The 25,734-nt window shown below is 40.4% G+C and overlaps 1 long non-coding RNA gene across 6 annotated transcripts; it reads right to left on the reverse strand.

Moving 5' to 3' along the window:
• Nucleotides 1-134: 134 nt before the first annotated feature.
• Nucleotides 135-25,734, reverse strand: LOC103888109. 6 transcript variants are annotated; one of them, XR_002515206.2, is made up of 6 exons: nucleotides 21,103-25,734; nucleotides 17,870-19,896; nucleotides 16,231-16,324; nucleotides 7,669-8,781; nucleotides 6,067-7,459; nucleotides 135-4,852 (listed from the first exon to the last, which is right to left on the reverse strand). It is a non-coding gene; the product is annotated as an uncharacterized LOC103888109 (long non-coding RNA). The 6 variants fall into 6 exon arrangements; XR_002515205.2 differs by having other exon boundaries at nucleotides 16,231-16,328; XR_002515208.2 differs by having other exon boundaries at nucleotides 7,669-7,757; nucleotides 8,526-8,781; nucleotides 16,231-19,896.

The raw sequence follows: 25,734 nt of genomic DNA on the forward strand, positions 1-25,734 counted from the left end.
TGAGGTGGGAGGATTGCTTGAGTTCAGGAGTTCGAGGCTACAGTGAGTTGTAATCATACCACTGCACCCTAGGCGACAAAGTGACACCCTGTCTCCTAAAAAAAAAAAAAAAAAAAAAAATCCCCAAAGTGATTCTGACACAAAGCTTCATGTGTAAGTGACAGTTTTCAGTCTTACAGCAATGAAATTCGTAATTATGCCTTCAGTAGGAAAGAGCACAGGATGTGAGTCAGGGGAACTGGGCCCAGTTCAGCCTCTGCCTCTGAGACGCACTTATCCTACACTCCTGGTCTTTTAAGTGCAGTCTATGGACCAGCAGCATCAGCATCTCCAGGGAGCTTGTTAGAAATGCAGATTCTCACCCCTGCCCCTCACCTACTAAATCAGGGTCTCCAACTTAACAAGCTCTCCCTGTGGTTCCTGGGCACACTGAAGTCTGAGAAGAATTGTATAGACCAAGTTTTTCAACCTCTCAGAGTTTCATTTACAAACAGATGGACTTGAAGCATATCTAAATCCTCCTCCCAGACCTACTGGTGCATGCTGACATCAGAGTGAGGACACAGAGGGAACACAATAGAAAGTTCTGGATAGGATGCCAGAAAAAAGAGTGTGAGATTAGGTACACACACACACAGTTTTATAGAAACCATTTGTCTAGGAAAAATCCAAGTCCCAAGACATACACACCCTCTTATGAGATCCTGAGATTCTGCTCAAGCAGGAGCAGTCCCTTGCTGGGGATGGGAAACTGAGGAAGTGAGAAAGGTTGTGGACAACCCGACGCCCCAGGGCAAGTCCAAGGGAGAGGACAAACTGCAATCCAGGTGTCTGCGCGCCCAGCCCTGGACCACCCTGTCTTGTTATCTCAGCTGCATCAGGAAAAATTAAGAAAATAAGAACAGGACATCATAACAAAGAAAGCAGGTGTTTATAGGGGGCGGTATATGGACATCGCTCCTCAGTCCCATCCTAGAGTCTTATCAGTCTTTGGATTATTATTTCAACCTTATTAAAATTAGCATCATTAAAATTGAGCATTAGGGCCCCCATAGTCTGACAACCATTCTAGCCCTCCCTCCATCTCTTGGCCGGTATAGTTTCACTTTGGAGGAACCAGTGTCAAATAAATACATCCTGCTAGTTTCCAAGAGTCAGATTTCATGAGTCCTGACTGTCACCTTTGCTTTCAAGATTCTAGAGCTCAGTTTCCCATTGTTTACCGTTCTGTGGGCTCTGTAGGTAAGTTAATGTGTGTCCTTATTATGAAATTCACATGTCAGGAACTCAGACATTTACACATGGGGTGATATACCAATGCGGATTCACTTACCCTTTCTAATTGCATAAGAAATTTATGAACATTAATAACATTCAACCCCATAGAAATATACAGCATAAGAGATGACATTCCCTTTCCACACAGGTCCCCATTATGCTGTTACCACTAACAGCACAGCACCAATGTGCCACTCTTTTTAAATTTTTTGTGCAAGACTTTTTAAAAAATGAGCATACCACACATAATATTGTGCAAATTCTTTTCGTTACTGTGTATCTCATGGCCATCTTTTTAAGTCAAGTTATAATGTTCTCTCTTCTTCCTCGTGTCTACATGGCATTTCAACATTTCCCCAAACATGAACCTATCCATGGACCCTTGGATTATTTCCAATTTTTCTCTATTACAAACTACGCTGCACATTTGAACATGTAACACCAGGAGTGCCCACAGGAAGTGGCAAGCTCTTTGATATATTATGTTTGCAGATTGCTGATTTGTCTCCTGGTGCACCTTTCGGTCTTCAGCTGGAATAATGGTGGTGATGGAAGGTCGGATTTATTGGAGATATGAAGGATTTGAAATTATGACCCTTATTGTCTGAAAACCTTGCATGCACTCTGCAGGAGTCCATCTTCGCTACAGAGATCCCTTGCCCATACCACACACCCCTATCCCACACAGCCTCACCACTCATCCCATGGAGCCAGTTCCTTTATCCAACAAGTCTTCAGGTACCAGCAAGACAGACCTAGTCACTGCTCTGAAGGAGTCTATAGTCTAGAAAGGATGTTAGAGAAATAAACAGAAGAATAAGAATTTCAGATGGAAATACATGGTACGGAGAAAATATTACCAGGTCCTGAGATGAATGATGACTAGAAAGGGTAAGGGAGGTAAATTTTCAAAATCTTTTTTCACAGATAAAAATCACTTGGTTAAAAATTCTAAAAGTGTTAACAATAAGTATAAAACCTTATGAAAGTCAATATCCTGCCCTTGGGCCCTAAGAATCTAGTTACCTTACCCTCTGAAAACCCTGACAACCAATGTTTCTTACGTAATCTTTGGAGATAATTTATATGCATGTGTGTGAGAGACAAAATGTGTGCGCAAATGTATAAATATATGTATACATATCTTTTCCTATATTTTTACACAAATGGTAGTTTCCATCTTACCTACTACTCTATCTTGCTTTTTCCACTTAATATATTTCAAATATTATTTCATTTCAATGTAATAAATGAATCATTTTCTATTCTTTTTTATAATTACATGGTATTTCACTGTGAAGATATCCTACAATTATATAGCCAGTCCTTTATTGAGAGACATTTACTGCATCATTCTTTTGCCAATCAATAGAACAATGAATATCTTGAATATATGTCAAATCATGTTTATGTAAGTGTATCTGTAGAAAAAGAAAACATGGATTCAGCAGGTCAAAAAGGATCTGTAATTTTGATAGATATTGCCAACTTGTATGGCAACAGGTAAGGACATTTTTTCTATAGAGGGCATGAAAGTAAATATTTTCAACTTTGCAGGATATAGAGTCTCTATCACAACTACTCAAACCTGCCATTGGAGCACAAAAGCAGCCATAGACACAAATAAAGGAACGAACATGATTTTGTTCCAATAAAACTTAAGTCATGAAATTTGAATTTTACATAATTTTCATGTGTCACAAAATGTTTTATTTTATTGATATATACTTACAGTATACAACATGATTGTTTTGATACACATATGTATAGTGAAATGATTAACATGTTCAAACAAATTAACCTATGCATCACCTTCCATACCTACCTTGTGTGTGTGTGTGTATGTGTGTGTAATCAGAGCATCTAAAATCTACTCTTACCAAATGTTCAATATACAATACAATACAATATTATCTTGATTTTTTTTCAACTACTTAAAAATGGTTCTTAGGTCTTGGGCAGTACAAAAGCAAGCAGCAGGCTGGATTGAGCTCACAAGTCATCGTTTGCTAACTTCTGCCATTTACCTCCGCACCATTTGTATTTGAAAGCCTGTTTGTGCCAATACTGTGGCCAACACCAGGCATTACCAAACTTGAATCTTTGCCAATTTGACAGGTGAAATTGTATCTCAGTTATGCTTTACTTTGCATTTCTCTTTGTAAAGCAATGTAAATGATCTTTCTTTGTGAACTTCCTTTTGTATAAACATGACTATTCTATTCTTTTTCTGCTATTTGTTTGATACTAGTCTTTTTCTTATCAGTTTTTGTGCCTCCTTAAAGAGTAGAGAAATTCGCACTTTGACAGAATTGCAAATATTTTTCCTGGCTTGTCATTTATCTTTGAACTTTGATGTTGGTGTTTTCGCCAGGTGCAAATACTTTATTTTTAATCAATCTTTCATTTTATGACTTATGGCCTTTCCCTCCTCTACAATTATAAAATAATTTTTGCATGTTTTTGTATTTTCAGTATTTCCTTTTTTACATTAAATATTTTCTTCATTTGGAACTTATACTGTAGGGTGTGATGTATTACTTAGTTGTCCTCATTCCCCGAATAATCTTTCTTTACTGATTTTAGATGTAAACTTTGCCTTATATTAAACTATTATATGTATTTAGGTCTATTTCTAAACTTTCAATTCTGTTCCAATGACATCTTTTTATTCTTATGCCTGTACCATGCTGTCTTAATGAATTTTTATAAGATTTAATAATAGACAGGATAGTTACTCCTTGCTACCCTTCTTTTTCAGAATGTTACTAATTATTCTTGATTATATACCTCTCTACATAAACTTAGAATCAGTCTGATTTTTTCAAGTTATCTTTTATGTCTTCATATCTACCCCCCAAATTGTTCATCCATGTCAAAATATTTTTACAAAACAACAGTTTATGACCTTACATGTAGTAAAAGTGTCAGATTACAAAGGGAAAGTGGAAATTACCCAAGGAAAAATGCTAGTCTGAAACACCTAGACATGAACCCTCATCAAGGAAAGATGATATAAATAATCTAATCCACACTAATTCTTAAAATACAAATTGTTCTTCTCCATTTACTGAAAAAGAGAAATTAGCACTTATAGCACTTAACATAAAAGAATTTCCTAATAGTAAGAGGATAGGTGGCTGGGTGAATGGCCAGATGAGTGGGTGAGTGAGTGGGTGGATAGATGAATGGATGGATGGATGGATGGATGGATGGATGGATGGATGGATGGATGGAAATGGATGGATGGATGGACGGATGGATGAATAAATACCAGATTACTTAGGGAGCTTGAATCTCTGCATGTCTTTTGTCCATTCCTCACATAGAATCAATCATTAATTCAATTCAACAACTTCAGGATTCCACTAAGGCATATGGAAAAAAAATATATCAGTTCGTTTTCCTTCTTAATTTATTTTCTTTATTAACAGAACAAAACCCAAAGCAAATCTTTAAAACTAAGATTTATTAAGAAACAATGAATGTTATTCTCCAGTGCTTTCTCTACTGTGGTTTCACCTTAATTGATCTTTCTCCCACTGGACCATAATCCAACTGGCATAAAGTGTTGCTGCGGATGGAGACAGAAAGTAAAAAACTTTATTTAAACCACTGATTAATTTTATATTTCCTAGCTGGCCTGTGCCATGTGTCATGGAGGGCAATGGAAGGGGTGTGTGTGGTGGGGTTGGAGGTGGGTGGATATTGTGTTTGCTGAATTTTAACAAGACCATTTTGGTTTCCCCATGAAAACTGAAACATGAGCCCAGTTCACTGACATATAGTCTCCACTGGAAACCCAGAGCCCAACACAGAATCATTTCTCCAGCTTCTTCAAATTCGAGCCATTATCATATTTGTTAATCTCCCTTGCAGCTGTGTTGGAAACTCCTCGGACTAAAAGTAAATCAGCTCAGGTGGAGTTCTATTATAACCAGAACTCTCCCTGATGCTTCCATTTGCGACCCAAACTCTATAGTCATCCTTCCAGAGTTTGCTCTGCCTCAGAGCAGACCATAGTAATGAATGGCAAGAAATAGGAAGAGGCGAACTTGGCTAAGAAAACCATTTTTCATTGCTCCAGATGACTTGTCCTTCATTAGAGGGTCTGAAGCACATACTCTAACTTCCACCCTAAAGATGTGGACATATTAAGACCAGGATTCTTTACTAAAAACACTTGCAACTTCTCCCTTAGGACATTTTTTCTGGAACAAAAGTGTTAGGAAGTTAATGCCGTCAAAAGCAGCCCCCACCCAATGAGTGATGGCAATTGGTGGATAAATACCCCAACTTCCTCACCTCCCAGATGAGTTCACTCTGAGGCACATTTTATACACTGATTTCTAGAGTTCACCACTGGGATTTTGCTCCATTTGTCCACGTTGATATCTGAATAGCACTTCCCTGACTGCCTTCCTTTACCTCCCTGTCTCACTTTCCTGCCCCTCTGCTAAAGTCTCCTAGAATGATCTCCCTAGCAAACTACTTGCTCTGGACTCTTTCCATCTGTGTCTGCTTCTGGGGAAAATTCAACTAAGACAGGCTCTGTAACCCAGTACAGGGCTCTGAATACAGATTACTCTTTTTAAATTACAAAAAATTGGGTGTGGGTTTGTAATGGAGTTGAGAAGTGAATGCATGATATAAGGGCAGATAACTCTTGTCTGCCCCTTCTGACCCTGTTCCCTCCCATTTTATTGCTCACTCATCATTTGCCCAAAGCCTCCAATCCAATCAGGCTGCTCTGTTTTTGAAGTCTCAGACACATATATGTATTCTCACCGCCGTGCTTTTGTGCATGCCGTTCTCCACATCTGAAAGCCCTGCTACTCCTCTTCAACCTGTCCAGATAGTACTAATCCTTGAAGATCTGTCTCAAGCTTTGCCTCCTCCAAGATGTCTCTTGTGTCATCACTAAGAGAATCACAGCATAGGTAGCCTGTTATTCACAACTCACCACTTAATCATAGGCTTTTGTATAGCTTCTAACTACTGCATATGTGATTGTTCTTGTCTCCCTAATTAAAATGGACTTTCGTTGGGAATAATGATGACATTTTGTACCTCTCTACTCCTCTCAGGGCCTAAAATAGTTTGATAAGCACAAATACTTGTCAATGTATGATTTATGCTTTTAAGTAATAAAACAACATGTATGTGTATGCCCAATAGTAATGAATCATTTTTAATGATCTTCAGAAAGGCCTCTTTCCTCTTATGCAAACTGCCTGGCAGACAGTTATCAGAGCATCCTTCTTGGTGATCCTTTCCAGAAGTTCACAAAAGACAACAGGCCACAGCAACACCTTGGTTTATACACACAACTTCCCTGCACTGCTTTAAAGGCATAATAAAAGATAATGCTTTTCGCTCATAAATAAAAAGTGCTTAAATGTAATTTTGACAAAATGTGTCCCAGGGGTGATTGAAGTCTTTTCCTCTCTGTTGTGATTGTAACTGTTATAAATAGACAACCATAAAAGATTCAAAAGGGGAAACCTTTTAAAGGCTTACTCCAGGGCTTGATACCCTCCCCACTTTATTTTTCTTAGCCCTAATGCTGAAGGAAAACAAACACTTATCAACGTAGTAATGGTGTTTATTTCCCATCTGCCTTGGAAGGGTGGCAATGTGCCAAGCCCTAAGACCGTTCACCACAGCGCCAAGTGAGCTGAAGGCAGCCCCTCCATTCACTGTACCCACGGCTTCCACTTTGGGGGCCATGGAAAGGTTCAGGATCTTGAATTTATTTTCCCACCTGTTTCACACTCTGTACCTTTGCCACACCTAAGCCGATTTTCCCAGGCCTGGTGTAGATCACATCACTTCCATTCTGCTTACAAAGTCACAGCCACCTTCATGCCCCTCTAGAAACAGCCCCATTGAAGTCAGTCGAGGAAACCCGGAAAGGCTCTTTGTTCTTGCTTTGCCCAGAGTCTGATTCTCAACTGCTCATGCCAGAGCTGCCCTAGCAGGGAACAGGAAAGCTGTCAGCCATGAGATGGAGTCACACCCACCTCCTCACCTGTACCACACCATCTCCCCCATGCTGCACCAGCAATGCCTTGGGAGCTGTGAAGAGCACCACTAGTGTTCCACCGCAAAGCTTTTCATCTTCCGGCAAGTCATCCCTCACCAAAGCAAAGTTCAATCGTCCTATTCAGGTGGGAGGTCCCTGAAAGATCCCAAGAGAAGAAGTGAGCATTTCCTGCTATTTTTCTGTCTCTTTTCCAAGCAGCAAAGCATACAGAGGAAGTAGCTCGACTTTCTCCTCTCCTTTCTCCAAGTCTTAGCATTTTTGGCACTGACATGGGAGCCTACGCCCAAAGCAATCATGTCTACAGCAAGATTATACTTCTGTAGTGATATAATTCTTAATGGCACCTCAGTGTATCAGCTGTTCCAGTGCGTCTTATAATCCACTGCATCTGAAACCTCCCAAGTTCTTGACAATGGTCTTCCTCATGATGACTCTAAAAGACAAGCAGTAATTAGGTAACAGAATCTAATATCCTTTTAGACAAAGTTCAACTCATTTGTAAGGGGCTTTCAGTGATTGGGCTGAACATGCAGCCCATCTTTGTTTTTGCTAAAAATCCTCTCAACACACGAGAGTCATAAAAGGATATGGCTGAGAAAGTTTTAGTTGCAATCTTTCATTTCATTTGTTTAGAGCTGCTTTTTTTTTTTTTTTCCAAATCCATTATTTTAGTTGATTTTCAGATGAATAGGCAAGATGGCTTAGTAGTTAGGAATGCTGGTTCCAGATGCCCGAGCTTGAATCCTGGCTCAAAGCCTTACTGGCTTTATGACATTGATCAAGTCACCTACCTCCCACTCCATGTCTCTACTTTCTTATCTATAAAATGTGAATAACTCATAGAGTTGAATTTTTTAAAGCATATATGTATGTATACATTATATATATATAAAGAGAGAGAGAGAACACATACATTTGGAACTATGCCTGGAACACAGCAAGTGCTAAATAATTATTCTAGTTAAGAGCCAAGAAAATAAAAGGTTAGCAGATTCCATGCCTGGCCTAAGCAATTCCTTCAGTGAGGAGGTCAGATATTGCCTTAGCTTGGGCTCCCTCAAAAGCAGACTCTGAGAGCAGCATTTGGGTACAAGTAACTTATATGGGAGCTGAAACCCCAGTAGAGGTAGGGAAGGAAAGGAGGCCATTAAGCTGTGTTTATGAGCAGTTTACTTCTGCAGGAAACTGGACACAATCTTACCTGGCACCCCTTGAAGTGACTGTGCAGAACATACCATGTACCACAGAACTTTCCCTATGAGGCTGAAGGGAGCTAGGGAATGTATCACCAACTCTATCCCCCGTTGTTGAGAGGTATCTCTGGGACTGGAACTTTGCTGCAGTGTCTTCCAGACTGCTCCATGCATAGGTGAAGCATCCTCAGGGCATCATATGCATTCAGGCTTAAGGACGCAGAAAGCCATCAGCACATACTTGGTCTATCTGCAAGTGACTTCCTGGTATGGCCAAAGGAATACAAGCAGGACAATGACAGCAGTGAATACAGGAGTGCAATGCAAGTCTTAAAGTTCCTTGACCATCTTGTGCATTCAGACAGAACCAAAGCCAAAGGAACCCACCCAGGGAGGACCTATCCTAAATTAATTTCTGGAAAAGGATACTGTACCATCTTTCCTGGTAACTCATTCCAAGCTTATCAGACTTTATGACATCTCTATATACCTCAAAATCCCTTGAGATCTTTTCTTCTACATTAATTTCCAACAGAGAGAAAGAGTAAATCTGACAATATATTTTCATTCATAAAATAAAAAGTTTAAAAAAGGACATGACATGGCTTTAGACCCTGCTAGGTATACAGAAAAGAATGTTCTCTGAGCTTAAATGTTAAACTCTAAAAATGTAAAAACCTATTTGAAAATGCCTACCTTCAAATATGTTGACCCCTCTGTACAGGAGTCACTCTAGACATATGCTTCCAGAGTTGTAGTTTTGGAAAAACTAAAGTTTGCACAACTATCTTCAAGTTGATAAGTTTACACTTCAAAGACAGAATGCGCACCTGAGCCCTTGAAGGCAAAAACCAAACAAAAGTCCTTAACTTTTATTAAATACCTTCTCTCTGCTCTTTCCCATTCCTCCAGAGACAGCTTTCATTTTACCTTATCATCTTTCTATCCAAAGGCAAAAAAAAAAATTCCAAAATCAATTCATAAAGGCAAGAACTTGTATCCACCATCCATTTCTAAATAAAGAAGGAAGGAATACCAAAGTAAAACAACCACACCTATTATAACTGCTTTCTTTGACTTCTAGCCAAATCTTCTTAATATGGACAAGATACAGTAAGTGACAAGGAGATCGTAGAGTCTGGCTTTTATTTAGAATGTTGGTTAAGCCCATTTGCAAGTAAGCATCTTTACATCTTTTCATGTGGAGGGCTTATTTTCTCTATATTTGGGCAGAGCCCACTGAAGTAACCAAAAACCACTACCTCTGATGAGGAGCTGTAATGTAGAACAGAGAAAGTCTTAGTTGAGGTAACTGAGGCCAGAGATCCACAATGAAACTGTACTGTATTATTTCATTTTTCAAACTTACACATTCTCCTACACCCCTTTCTTTGGGTATGATTTATGTTCAGTTGATTTTGTTACAGGTCTGGAATGTTTACACAAAGGCTTAATAGACATTTACTTTGGAAGTTACATTGTGAGATAGAATCAAGGAATTGGCCCATTGCCGGAGTCAGAATGAGAGGCCACCTGGAAGTTAATGATCACTTTGCAAAGACCAGAGGCCTGTAACAGAAGGTTCTAGAAAAGTAGAGACTTCATGTAATAACACATTATGCTCACACATCCATCTTCAGAATGACTGAAGAGAAACTCATGTTTCATAGAGACATCTACCGATAGAGACATCCAGGACACAATTATTCAATACCTTCATACTTTAATGTCATATTTTGTGCTCTACTTTATAGTTTATATATGCTTTTATATAACATTTAAAATAATGCTATCCAAAATGATTCCTGTAACCCCATTTATCAGATAATCTGCTTTACATGTTTCATTCATGCTGAATTTACCCTTGAGGCAAATATAAAAGAATTACAACTTTCACTTTACAGATGAGGAAACTGAGACTTAGAAAGGATCAGCAACCTACTTGCTCAAGATTACATCATGCATAAGTGGCAAAAACCACAGTCCCTTTAGTAATTTCGCCACTATTCTACAGTTGTTTTGTTTAAGCTATTCGCTTTTTCTATGATTCAACGGAACCCACAAATACTTATCAAGAAGCATTAACATCACTGGGCTGAGCATAGTCGAGGATAAAAATAAATGTAATCTCCTTCAGATTATAACCTAATTTGGGAGAAAGGCCTATTTCTTGAAGTGGCTTGTTTTTATATTCAGAGATTTCTTTCTAAGAAATTATCTGTAATACAAAGGGCATTGACAACTAAACAAGTCAATATATGTTACATCCTTCCATATGGCATAGTATGAAAAGGAATGCTTTAAACAAAGTGCTCAAAGGAATTCTTTTTTTAATTTTAGTTTTTTCTTTAAGTTCTATTGCAGGATATGCAGGTTTGTTATATAGGTAAACATGTGCCATGGTGGTTTGTTGCACTTATCAACCCATCACTTAGGTATTAAGCCCAGCATGCACTCGCTGTTTTTCCTAATGGTCTCCCTCCCCCACCCTACCTCTCAACAGGCCCCAGTGTATGTTGTTCCCCGCCCTATGTCCATGTGTTCTCATTGTTCAGCTCCCACTTATAAGTGAGAATATGCAGTGTTTGATTTTCTGTTCCTGCGTTAGTTTACTGAGACTAATGACTTCCAACTCCATCCATGTCCCTGCAAAGGACATGATCTTGTTTCAAAGGAATCCTTCATAATAAAATGATATTTGACAGACATCTGAAGAAGGTAAAAGGGCAGGCTATGCACGTATCTGGAGAAACACCAGTTCAGAAAGAGCAAACAGAAAGAACAAATTTCCCGAGGTAGAAATATGTTTGACTTCTTCGCAAACAGCAAGGAGACCAATTTGGCTACAGCAAGACTAGGAAGAGATGGCATAGAGGAGAAATGAAGGAGGCCTGGTCATGTTGGACCTTATGTGCCATAGGAAGGGATTTGACTTTGACTCTAAGTAAGATGAGATGCCCTTGGAGGATTCTGAGTAGATAAGTGACATGGTCTGGCTTTTGTTTTAAAAGGAATCATTCTGGCTTCTTTGTGAAAGAGTATAGAGGGACAAAGGCTGAAACAGAAATACCAGGCTTGAGAGATGGCGATGGACATGGTGAGACATGGTTGGATTCAAGATGCATTTTGAAGATAGTTTCCATGGGATTTTGTGGTGAATGGAATGTTAGGTGGGAGAGACAGAGAGGAGTCAATGATTGCTCCAGGTTTTTTCAGCTTGAGCACCTAGAAGGATGTAGTTGCCACAACTGAGATGGACAAGACATGGAACAGATTATAAAGTTTTAATCAGAAGGTCACTTTCTGTCTCATGAAGTTTGAGCTACCCATTACATGCCTAAGTAGGGGTATTGAAAAGACATTTAAATGTATAAATATGGAGTTTAAATGAGAGATCTGAGATGGAGATATAAATTTAGGCAACATAAGATATTTAAAGCCATGAGACTGAATGAGATCATCCAAAACATGAGTGAGAGTGAAGAGGGTCAAGATCTGAACTGAGGGTGGGACAGCTCAACTTTTAAAGGTTGAGGAGGTCAGGAGAAACCAACAGAGAACAACAAGAAAGGAAAGTCAGTGAAATAGGAAGAGAGTAAAGAGAAAAAAGAGGATATGTCCACAATAAAAGATTTATGCAAGAAAGCTCACAGTGGCTTAATTCATAATACCCCCAGGATGAGAGCAACACAAATATCCATCAGCAGGAAAATAAATAAACAAGTCATGGGATACAAGTCATACAAGGGAATAATACTCAGCAATGCAAAAGAATAAACAAATTGCTACCCACAGCAACACGGATGACTCTCCAGACATAATAAACAAGATACAAAAGAGGACTCACTCTATGATTCCATTGATGTGAAGTTCAAAGAAAGGCAAAACTACTCCATAGGAATAGAGGTGAGAACAGTGGTTTCCTCTGTAGTGGGAGGGGTAGGTATTGACTAGAACTGGTATTCTAGTGAACTTTCTAGAGGAATAGAAATGTTCAATATCTTGATCCAGGTGGTGGTTGGACAGGTAGATCATACACAGAAATGCATCAAGTCATAGCCTCAAAATGTATGCATTTTGCTGTAGCTAAATTATCCCTCAATAATAAACACAAGGGAGGAAAGAAGGAGGGCATGAAAATGGTGTCCTATGCTATAGAATAGCATAAGACTCCTTGTCCCCCAGCCCCCAACAGGCCCAGTGTGATTGTTCCCCTCCCTGTGCCCATATGTTCTCATTGCTCAACTTCCACTTATGAGTGGGAATATGCGGTGTTTGGTTTTCTGTTCCTGTGTTAGTTTGCTGAGAATGATGGTTTCCAGTTTCATCCATGTCCCTGTAAAGGACATGAACTCATTCTTTTTTATGGCTGCATAGTATTCCATGGCATATATATACCACATTTTCTTTATCCAGTCTATCATTGATGAGCATTTGGGTTGGTTCCAAGTTTTTGCTATTGTCAATAGTGCTGCAATAAACATATATGCGCATGTGTATTTATAGTAGAATGATTTATAATCCTTTGGGTATATACCCAGTAATGGGAATGCTAGGTCAAATGGTATTTCTAGTTTTGGATCCTTGAGGAATCGCCACACTGTCTTCCACAATGGTTGAACTAATTTACACTCCCACCAACAGTGTAAAAGCATCCCTTTGGGAGGCTGAGGCAGGCAGATCATGAGGTCAGGGGTTCAAGACCAGCCTGGCCAATATGGTGACACGCCATCTCTACTAAAAATACAAAAATTAGCCGGGTATGGTGGCGCACCTGTAGTCCCAGCTATTCGGGAGGCTTAGGCAGAAGAATCGCTTGAATCCGGGAGGTGGAGGTTGCAGTGAGCCGAGATTTGTGCCACTGCACTCCAGCCTGGTGACAGAGCAAGATTCTGTCTTTTGAGGGGGGAAAAAAAAGACTTCCTTATTTTTCCACAAAATACTGACAGGTTGATGGGTGCAGCAAACCACCATGGCACATGTATACCTACATAACAAACCTGCACATCCTGCACATGTATCCCAGAACTTAAAGTATAATAAAAATAAATAAATAAAAATAAAATATATATTCTACAGTAAAAAAAAAAAATAGCACAAGAATAGTGTAAATTGTCTTTGCCCATGAAGAGCTTACTTATCAGACTGAAAATTGGAAATGCATAGACTTCCTCTTCGGAACAAGAGGACTAAATTATTATCTTTTTACACTCTTTCTACAGAACATCCTCTTGCTCTTCCCCTTAACTATGACCATTTCAACCAATTGTCTCAGCAACCACAGCCCCAGGTCTGCTCTGCTAGGCCACTGGCCCCCAAGTACCTTAGAGGATATAGGAGATAATGTTAAACATGTTGTCTTGGTAACCAATGCTTTTGCCTGGTGGCCCTGGCTCCGTCCTCCTCTATGCCCTGCCCTCAAACTTTCCACTGCACTCCAGGGTTGATGACCTGACCCTTCCAGCCCCTCTCTGCTATGCCCTCCAGTGATTGTGCTGTGCCGCCCGCCAAACAAATTCTCCTCCCTCTCATACACTTCCACCCTACTTCTTATTCTGAACTTGCACAGTTGTTTCCACCTCATGTTTAGCAGGTCTCAAGGGTTCTAATTCATGGTCTTGCTTAAATCTTAAATCCCTGCCACCTCACTGTCACTCGGATGAGGCACCCTGATAGGTTTCCCAGGACAACTACAAAAACTCCTTCATGGATGGAGAATTCTCCCCCAACTCCAAGACCTTTTAAGTTAGTTGGGATTTATCAGGTTGTTAATCACTTAAGTCAAAACTTTATAGTCAGGGTTTAGGATACCCTCCATCAGAAAGCAGAGAACGGAGAGGGGTTTCCACTGAAAACAGGATCACAAATTGGACACATATTTGCTCCTAGTTGGAACATTGCGCCCAGTGGCAAAGTGAGCTCTTTTCTCCCGGTAAGATGTCCCTCACTTGAACAAACTGTTTTGGCTGATAGATTTTTATTTTCAAAGAACCAAGAAGATTAGGCCGGGTGCAGGCCTGTAATCCCAGCACTCTGGGAGGCCAAGAAGATTAGGCTGGACTCACACCTGTAATCCCAGCACGTTGGGAGGCCAAGGTAGGTAGATCACCTGAGGCTGGGAGTTTGAGACCAGCCTGGCCAATATGGTGAGAACCCATCTACTAAAAATACAAAAATTAGCTGGATGTGGTGGCAAGCACCTGTAGTCTCAGCTACTTGGGATGATGAGGCAGAAGAATTGCTTCAACCCAGGAGGCAAGCTGAGATCACGCCACTGAACTCCAGCCTGGGCTACAGAGCGAGATTGTGTCCAAAAACAAACAAACAAAACAAGGAGCCAAGAAGATTATACTTCAGAGGCAGTTCTGAAAGCAGTCACTTCTAGGCAAGAATTAAAAATGCTTCAGAAACTGACATGTGATCCCTTCCTGGAACGGGGCTCCCAGGTTGACCCCTGCCCAAGCTCTATCCGCCACATCACCCCACTCCCAACTCCCTGCCCAGGGTCCCAGGGCAGTCACAGGGCAACAGATCACAACAGTGTTATGTTGGGCTGACTCAGCTTTTCCACAAGGGAAGTTACAGAAGAACCTGGCTCAGGAATTAGACCAAGTAGTGAAAGGGAAGGAATGACGAAAGCTGGTGAGGCTTCTGCAACTTAGGTTACTGCCCTTGGATTGCTTCCAGGACTGACTTTGTGGGTACGAGACTCAAACTGCCACACAGAGCCCCATGCTCAAAGGGGTCCCATGCTTGGTTTAATGCTCTGCTGTCCCTGTCTTGAAATTGTAATAATTTTTTAACAAAGGCCCACATTTTTATTTTGCACTGGGTCCTGCAAATAAATTATGTAGCTGATACTAATTGTTTCAACTCAGTTTTTGGCAAACTAAACATCACTGGTTATTTTTATATACTCTACTTTGAGCCTTCTCTTCAGTAGATTGAAGATGATAAACTGAGAGTGATAGACCCACATTCAAACATCTATGGAAACCACTGTTTTCAATGTGTAATTGGAAGAAGATAGGTCAGTTGGATTTCTAGACTGGGACAGTCTTCCCCAAAACTGGAGAAATAAGGAAATATCTACAAGTTGAAGGTCAAGATGATGAGTAAGAATGTATTGAAAAGTAAGACTTCAAATAAAATTTTCATCCCTGGCTTGAAGATGACATTAAACATAAACTTACTGCTATGAAAATATCAATCAGTCATAATGCCAAATAGTTGAAAAACACACATAACTTAAAAAATCCCCAATCCATCATTTATCAGAGGTAAGTTCTGGTAACACAGCCAGGTTGGGTCACAAACCAAATAATGGCAGTGGCACAATGAAATAAAAAGAGGAATCTGGGTAATCCATTGAATAATAATTGCTTCTCTCAACTCCTCCAAATAACTAAGGTATGTGTTTCCAGAGAGATCTATCTTATCCCTGAGTAATACTCAAATTTTCTGTGTTCTCAGAACTCTAAACTCTCTCCCCCTCAGTAAAGTCTTCTCTGGCTATTTAAAAGTAATTCAGAGTTTTATCTTTCAACTATCTCCTCTTTTCAATAAATCTCTGTGCATTGAAAGGCTCTTCTGGCCTTGTCAGCATCAGAGTCAAAGGGGGCTGGGGCAGAGTAAACACACAAGGTGGACCTTGGTAGCCAGGCTCCGCGCCTGGCTGTAACCCTTTCTTTTTATCATCCACAGTATACTTACTCCTTGTCTTGGAATTCACCACAGCAGCCAGCCTTCTCCTCCAGCTCTGTTTCCTCCCCTGCCTCCTCACTCTCAAAGATGACCTCTCCACCTACTTCCTTGGGAAAATTGAGAACATCTGATGAGAACTCCCACAAGTTTCCTCCCAAACTCCTTAAGTTTTCTTTGGACCATCACCCAAACTTTCTTCCTTCCCGCCCATCTTGGAAGAAACATTCCCTGACACATGGGCAGGTTAACCCCTTCACCTGCCTCCTACCATGCAAGGGCTTCCCTTTGATGATAAGGGTCTCTGTTTTCTCCTTCCACTGGCTACTTGTCCAGTTCCTCAACACGGGCTCAAATCTTCTCATTCAAAAATAAACACACAAACACCAATGACATCCCCTCCTCAGTCACTCTTCACTCTCCTGCCTTCCTTTTTCTACCAGTCCATAGTGTCCACTTCCCTTTCTCTCTCTATGCCTTCAGTAAAACAAAATACTGTCTCATCCAGCACTAAATTTAGAAGGCATCAAATAAATGTGAGACCCATTTCTCGATAGCCTTGAAATACAGTTTGAAACCAAGTAGTGTGATGCCTCCAGGTTTTTTCTTTTTCCTCAAGATTGCCTCGGCTGTTTGGGGTTTTGTGTGGTCCCATATGAATTTTAGGATTTTTTTCCAGTTCTGTGAAAAATGACATCAGGTTTTGATAGGGATTGCAATGAAATCTGTAGATCACTTTAGGTAGTATGGACATTTTAACAATATCAATTCTTCCAATCCGTGGACACGGAATATGTTTCTACTTATTTGTGTCTTCTTCAATTTCTTTCATCAGTGTTTTATACTTTTTAGTGTAGAAATCTAAATCACATTGACCAGTGAAACAGAATAGAAAGCCCAGAAATGAACCTCCACTTTTATAGTCAATTGATTTTCAACAAAGGTGCCAAAAACACACGATAGGAAAAGGACAACCTCTTCACTAAAGAATGCTGGAAAAACTAGATATCCACATGGAGAAGAATGAAATTGAACTCTTGTATTATACCATACACAAAAATCAGCCCAAAATGAAATAGTCTTTTCTAGGGTTAGCCAAATCAAAGGCCCGGGTTTGACACCCATCCTATTTGTAATCCCAGAAGCATTCTTGCTTCTCATGATGAGACCTCTCTTCCTGGTTTCTGTGATGTTAGTTTCCCTCCAACTTTTCCCACTTGCTCATATAAAGTGTCTTTTCCCTATTCTTGTCCATCACTTAATGGAAGTTATTTCCAAAAATACCTCTCTTGGCTTGTTCTCTTGGCTCAGTATAGTGAGCAGAGAACATCTTTATTCCATGAAGGTTCTCATTGGCTCCCATCCTCACTGCATGATTCCCAAAGGTATATTCTTACTTCTGACCTCACTACCAAATCACAGACCACATCTCCAACACTTACTAAACACCCTCAGTCACCTGCCTTACCTCCCTCTAAGTGTGGCCTACCGGTTCCTTAACCTCTAGTTAACTAAAGCAGAATGAATGTGACAGAGGGATCCATCTTGGACAACTTTCAGGGAGTTTCTTATATAATTCTTGCTGTGGAAAGGCACTAGTGTCAGACTGAGGCTCAGCAGGCTTGCAGGTAGAAACAACAGGTGATTTTACCTGGCTGGAGAAACAGTGTGAGACAAGGAACAAAGCCAGATTCTGATCCAAAGCAGCCAAGCTGCACTTCTGTGCTCAGCACTGTATGTTTATCTCTTGATCTTCTTAAAAATTACACTGTTCAAGACATTGATAACAGATAGAGACATCACCCAAAATTAAACCAGCATTGCTTTCACACCTAGAGATAGAAAATTAACTACTTACTTTCCCTGCAAGTCAAGGCACAATGGCGTTGCATTAAGCGGGAAGTGATGGGACGTCTGACTTGGGCACAGTGGATCAAGAAAAGCTGTGACCTCTTTTCCACTTATTGTTCACACTGTAAATGCTTTACTTCCATCAATTAAAAGGCCTATGTGGGCTCTGTCGCTCCAATTATCCATGGTTCCGTTAAGCATCTCTCTCTGATTGAGACGCTTTTCTTAGTGGGAGTGCCTGCATCTGCTTTCCTAATCATGGCATTCCCAAATCCCAAGGAGCTCTGTGAATGATGCTCTCTTGGAAGACACTGGTGCTAACATTTCCCTCCCTGAGTTAGGAAAGTTAAGAAGAGTTAATAAATTTTTGGCTGTGCTCATGTCCCACCCTCCCACTAACAACAACAACAAAAAAGTCCTTATTTTGAACAAAGGAGAATGAAGGAAAGCTCCCTTCCTCCACCCACAGCCTGGGCTCCCCATCCAGGGCCTCCTGCTAATTTCAGACCTCACCCTGAAATCAGGGAGGCCTGTGCCCTTGGGACACTTACCACCCCTCTCGGCATGACCTGCAGCATTCACAGCTTCCGAGTATCCTAATCTATTCCATATTCTGGGAGATTCTCAGAAGGGGAGGGTAACCATTCTCCCACAGTCACTCCACACTTGCTTTCCCACTCACATCCGCTTGGGATTGAGAGCAGCAGGGTAACAGTTCTGCCTTCCCTGGTGCTACGTGACTCCTTGGCTTTTGCTTAATCAAGGCCATTACTGTGGAAGTAAGCCGTGCACAAGGGGGCCTGCCCAAAATAAAGCAGGGAGCTATGGCATTGCCTTCTCCCAGCTTAAATGGAGTATCTAATTGAAACCACACCACCACTGTTAAAGAAATGTAAGGAGCAAAAAGGAGCAAATACACAAAAGTATAAAAAATTATAGGGCAAGCTGAGTGGGGAGGAAGACAATAGAATGATGCCCATTACTTTCCCTTAACTGCCATTTTGTATCACGTTAATTGAAAACTGTATCCGTTTTCACGTTCATCCACCAATGACAAAGTTGGAATTAAGAGTACCCAACCCATGTGAAAAACTTCCAGGGCTTAAGATCAAGTAAGTAGTGACACACTTGTAATCCTGGCACTTTGGGGTGCTGAGGCAGAAGAAGTTCTTGAGCCCAGGAGTTTGAGGTCAGCCTGGGCAACATAGGGAGATCCCAACTCTACAAAAGATTTGTTGTAAGTTCTTAATAGGAAAAAAAAGGTGAAGTAAGTACTGCTCCCACCAAACCTAGCCATTTGCCTGACTTTTAAACCTAGACTCCTTAACTCTGTCATATCCAGTTTGTCAGGAAGCCTTGGCTCTACCTCCAGAATACCTCCCACGTTCTGCTCCTAGCTCACCTCCTTTGCCACTACCTTTTTAATTCAAGATGCTATCATTTCTTGCCTGGAATGTTACAGCTGATAGCCAACTGGGCTCTCTGCCTCACCTTACCCCCATCCCACTCTCCACACTGCAGTTGGTGAGAGTATTTTCACACCCAAATTACCTTCCAAAGATTTCCCACTATCTTTGAGTGGAATCCAAGCTTTTTACACAGCCCACGTAATTTTCCTTAAGCTGTCTCCTTCTCTCATCTTTACCGCGATTCCCTAATACTCTCTCCCTCACTTACTGTGCTTTACTTTGCTTTAGCCACGCTGTTCCCCTTGCTGTCCTTCCATTGCTCTTTCCCTTTGTCCCAGATGGAGTTTTCCAGTGCAGAGCCTGTGATGGGGATTCTTGTGTATGCAGGAGGACTCTCAGGACAAACCTACAAAACAGTCTGGGAGACAGAACAGAGAAAGGAAAGACACCAATCAAAGATACAGTCTCTGCCAGAGACCAGATTCAGCCTGATGATCCCATGGCCGTGCTTAAGGCAACAGACTGGCATCTTGTTCCACTCAGCCATTGGCTGTGATCCACCCTGAGAGGGGACATCATCTCAGGCATTCTCTTGCAGCAAAGCGCAATTGCAGTTGTAAGCAGATAGCAGCCAACACTCAGGGAAGCCAGGGGATGGGTACCTTGGCCCTTGGGATGTAGGCAAGGCATTAACAATTCTACTAGATCTACCTTAAGAACTTGTTTTAGCTATTCCTTCTGCCTGAAACATGCTCCTTCTAGATCTGCATGTGTCTAGCTCCTCATTATCATTTTCATCTTGATTTAAAAGTCTTTTCTGAGTGGCCATGCTTGACCATCTAGCTAAAGTAGCTACTCTGACACACTGCCCTTCCAGTTAGTCAATATTATTATCTGATAATATCCTTTTTCACTGTCTGAGATCATATTTTTTTTATTTAACGTTCACTTGCATGTTTATCGGTTGTCTCTCCTACTACAATGTAAAGTCCACGAGACCAAGACTTCAATCTTATTTGCCAATTTAGTGGTAAAGTCAAAATATTCTGAAGTGAGACTTCCAAGTTCAATTTCTGACTTCACTATTTAATAGCTATATAAGCTTGAGCAATTATAAGTCGTTGTGTTGCTGACTCCCATCCTTCAGATTAATTGGGTCATTTGGAGGATTAAATGAGTTCATGCAAGAAAAGTGCTTGGAATACTGTCTGATACATGTTAATTATTCAGTAAATGCTAGCCCATGAGATGTGCCTGGTATATAAGTGAATGAATGAATGGATGGGTAGATGAATGAATGAATGAATGAATGAATGAATGAATGACTCCCTTGGCAACTCAAGCTGCCACTCTGCTCCACCTGTATGGTGTATAGCAAAGGCCACTGGCATTTCTTTGACTTTTACCCTTTAAGGCTACAAATGTTCTTACTCTCTTTCTCAGCCATCAGTAGGCGTCTAAAGTACCCAAATTAATTTGTTTCTCAATTATGCTTGGAATCACCCAATACTCCCTTCTCAATCATACTCATTGAAAGTCTTTAGACTTGAAGGCTTAATTTCCTGGGCAGCAGCATGCTAAATTCTGGAGGCAAGACTCTAGTCCCACAGTCACAAGCACTCACTGTTCCACCAACAGCTCTTTCCCGTTGCTTTGCTCAGGCCACCCTTGCCATGTAATCCAAAAAGCTGGCTGCATCAAGAGGAAAGGAAGCTTTCAGTAAGCTTCAGCCACCAAATGAACTGTGGTTTTGTCTGTGGCCTGCATGAAATGGATAAAGGTGCAATTAGTTCAACTCTCCTCTGCAAGGCAGAGTTTATGGGAAGTAAGCAGGGGCAGTCATTAAGCAAATATAAACTAACCGCGTTCTGTTGAGCAGGCACTGTGGGGAACGTGAACCGTATCATAGAAGGAGATGAAGAATAAAAGACACAGTTCAGAAAGCAGTTGCCCTGAGAGGGGATAATTTTATTGACCTAAATTTTTCTTAAGGAGGCTTTTGTATTTTTTTGGGTGAAAAGGTCGGATAAGACATTTAGGATTAATGGAAAGGCACCAAGAACAAGCCTAACCTTCCATTATGGGAAGACCAGGCAATATATTTGTCACTGAAAGGGGAGAAAAAGAGCAATGCAAACAGAAGTAGAAGAGGGAGGTTAGAAGGCAGAGGGAAGATAGAGGCGTCTTGAAGAGCTATCGTTGTGTTGCTTACTCCCATTCTTCTATAAGGTGGCTAAATTCAACAATGCCTGGAGTGAGGGGAGGTTTCATAGAAAGCAGTGAAGTGTATGGGTTTCCAGACCAGCAGACTTTAAATGATCCAGAGACCACACGTACCCTGTAGGCCAGAGGAGATGTGGAGGTAAAGGAGCCTCAGGCAAGCTTAGCCTTTGTGGAGGCCATGAGATGGGATTTGCCCCAAATTAACCCAGATCTCCAACGGATCAAGAGGGTTCAGCAAACACCCAAGCAGTATCTAGATACTCTCACACTCAGGGAGATGTTTAAGGGCAGACATCCACATCCCAATGTCCATCCCAGTGTCCATCCCTGTGGCCCCATTTTCAAACCAGGTCTAGAATCTTCATCATCAATCATATACCCAAATCTAAGCTAATGATCAATTTTAAGCAGTGGCTGAAGGCTCAGAAATAACATGTAGAAGGGCAGGCCCATGGAGATCATCCAGCATTTCTTCTTCTGCATAATCTTCCAGGGTGATTTCATTCACTCTCTTGGTATCAGATCTTGTTTGTAGTCTGGAGAATCTTTAGCCCAGATCCCCTCTTAAGAGCTGTTGTGTGTAGCAGCCACTAGCCACATGCGGCTATTGAGCACTAGAAATGCAGCTAGCATGACTGAGCAACTGCATTTTTTAAATCGTGCTTCATTTTCATTTATTTTGATTTTTTAAAAATTATACTCAATTTAGTTATTGGAACACCTTTAATAATGTTTGGAACAATTTAGGTATGTAAATCTACTTTTAAAAAGTTTTTCGTTTTGAGTTTTGTGGGTATGCAGTAGGTATACAAATGTATGGGGTACATGAGATGTTTTGATAAGGCATGCAATGTGAAATAATCACATCATGTAAAATGGGGTATCTATTCCTTCAAGCATTTATCCTTTGTGTTACAAACAATCCAAATCTGCTTTTACAACTATCAATTTTTCGTGTGAATGAAAACTTAGCATCCAAATTGAGAGGCTCTGTAAATGTAAAATATAAAGTTGATTTAGATGATTTAGTATCAAAATGTCAAGTTTTCATTAATAATTTTATATTGATTAAATGCTGAGATAATAATATTTTGGATATATTGGGTTAAATTAAAATAGTATTAACATTAGTTTCACCTGTTTCTTTTTATTTGTCTCAATGTGGCTACTAGAACACTTAGAACTCCATACATGGCTCATGTCATATTCCACTGGACCGCACTGCTCTGGAACCATATGGCCACATCCACCCTTAGGGTGTTCACAGGTACCTCAGACTAACATATGCAAAATTATCACATGCAAAATTACATTATCTGTTGTCTCCCATCTCACCCCCAACCTCTTCCTCCTCTAGAATTCCTTAAATGCCTTCATTCATCAGATTACGTTGGAAAATAATCTGAGAGTTATTCTTGATGCTTCAAAGTCAGTACCACCTTCAGTAGCATGTAGCTTATGCACTCCATAAGGGCAAGGGCAGTATCTGCCTAGCTTATGATTCCATCTGTCTACACTTCGCCAAATGCAGCATGTGGTAAGACCTCAATAAAGACTTTCTAAACAAATGAGCAAACAAGTGAAGCGGTGACTCACCTCTGGCATGGCTGAGACGACAAAGCATGTATAGCACAGTTAAGCAGAAAAGAGACATTTCAGTGTGCTCCCTAGAACAGCTGACCTTGAGGAAGAAAGTCAAAGTCCCACCTACAAAGCCACGGAGCAGTGACATGAAAACTGAGGCTCCAGAAGCGCTTCTATACAGGGGGGTCTGGAGATAACCAAAGCAGTCAGGGCCTTTCCTATGAATTAAGGAGATTTGGGGGGTTTTTAGCTTCCTGGAACCACACCCTACTCAGCTTTGCAACGTGGCCTCTTTGCTGTAAAAGCTGGAAGAGGAATTACAGAGACAACAAATCTAGGTCAGCAAGAACCATGGACAGACTAAGCAGGGAGTGGACAGCCTCCCTGAGTGCCAATTAAACCAGAGCAATGACCAGTTAACAAGTACAACTGAAGAATAGGCTGAAAAATGTCAAGCTCATTCCAGAAAGTCTGGCGGCCTAAACACCATCCCAGAACAATAATAGCAGTGGGAATAGCCATTGACATCAATTTATACAGCACATACTATGTACCAGGAGCTACTTTAAATATTTCTTTCTTCTCACACTCTCTCTCTGTATGTATACATGTATATGATGTGTGCGTGTGTGTGTGTGTGCGCGCGCGCACACACACTAGCTTCAGTCTTCACAGCAACCCTATAAAGTAGTAATCATTATCACTTCCATTTCACAGATGACGTAAATGAGACATGGCTCTAGGATTCAAACCCAGGTCACCAGTTACAAAGTCTTCATTTTTAACTATCATGCCATTCTATGAATCATAGATCAGTGAAAGGAGGCATCGAATCCTAATTTCTGGAACACCAGGTAAGATTATGATCCATCTGCTCAGTGTTCTGACGACTATCTAAGGAGCATTATTTGGGACTAAGTGAAGAAATAGGCATTATTCTCTTCTCTGACACTAACCACATTCATTCACTTCTGCATTAAACGTGTATATTTTTTAAGCTCTTTCTTACCCGTGTTTCTATTTATCCTAGTCTCTTCTTGAGACAAGGACTTCTCTTCTACTCTTTGCTACTACCGCAAGATTGGAAGATCTTAAGGGAAATTGGTATATTTGGAGGGCAGAGATTCTGAATTAATGGAGAGTTAGATTGGCTCTTCTATTTCTGCCTCCTTGTGCCTTAAACTGAGGAATGGATCCAGCTAAGCACAACTTGGTAAAAGAGTATGGAACAGGGTCCTCAAGCAACGAAGGTGGGGTGCAAGAGGAGAATGGGGACATGGGGAGCTAACATTGTGTGATGATATTTGCAGTGGTTTTAGACAAACTAAACAAACACCAACAAAAGAGGAAACGATAAAACTTCTGGCAATGTCACTACCCTGACATTAACATTTTTGGAAAGAGAGACATAGAAGGGAATGATACAGAAGAGAATGAAAGACTTACTCTGTTTTGCTTATTACATAAACACAAGAATAAGGGTGGGAGATTGTTTAAGGAAGGAAGATACAAATCAAAAAGGGGGAAATTTTTCTAGCCATAAAAACTTGTCAAAATTGAATCATCTCTCTTGTATGGTTTTGAACTCCAGTTTAGGGAACAGACCTCAGCCAAAGATTATTGACCACTGGAATTTGAGTTTGAAATTGATGACCATTTAATCCCAACTCTAAGATTTTATGCCCTGAATATTACCAATATATTTTCTATTAAGATATAATTTATACCCATGAAAGTTACCATTTTAAAGCGTACAATTCAATTATTTATAGTATATATTTGTAGAGTCATACAACCATCACCATTTTCCAGTCCCAGGATATTTTTATCAATCCCAAAAGAAGCTTTATATATTAACAGTCACTCCTAATTCCTCCTCCCTCAATCCCTGGCAACCATTAATCTACTCCTTGTCTCTATGGATTTGCCTATTCTAGAGATTTAAATCACATAATATGAGGTCTTTTGTTTCTGGCTTCTTTCATGTAGCATAAGACTTTCAGGATTCATTCATGTTGTAACATGAATCAGTATTTCATTCATTTTTATGGCTGAATAATTTTCTATCATATGGATATACCAAATTTGGTATATCCATTCATTTGGTAGTGGATATTTGGGTTGTTTCATTTTTTTAGCTATTATGAATAATCCCACTATAAACATTTATGTACAAGTTTTTGTGTGAACGTGTGTTTTCCTTTCTCTCTGGTATACACCTGGGAGTGGACTTGCTGACTCACATGGTAACTCAATTTTTTAACTTTCTGAGGAGCTGCCATTCTGTTTTCCAAAGCAGCTGTACCGTTTTGCATTCCCACCAGCAATGCATGAGGGTTTTTACTTCTCCATATCTTAGCTAACAGTTAGTATTTTCTGTCTGTTTTATTATAGGCATCCTAATAGATGTGAAGTGGTATTTCCATGTGGTTTTGATTTGCATTTTCCT

This window comes from Papio anubis, chromosome 16, assembly GCF_008728515.1.
Source record: "Papio anubis isolate 15944 chromosome 16, Panubis1.0, whole genome shotgun sequence".
Taxonomy (NCBI): domain Eukaryota; kingdom Metazoa; phylum Chordata; class Mammalia; order Primates; family Cercopithecidae; genus Papio; species Papio anubis.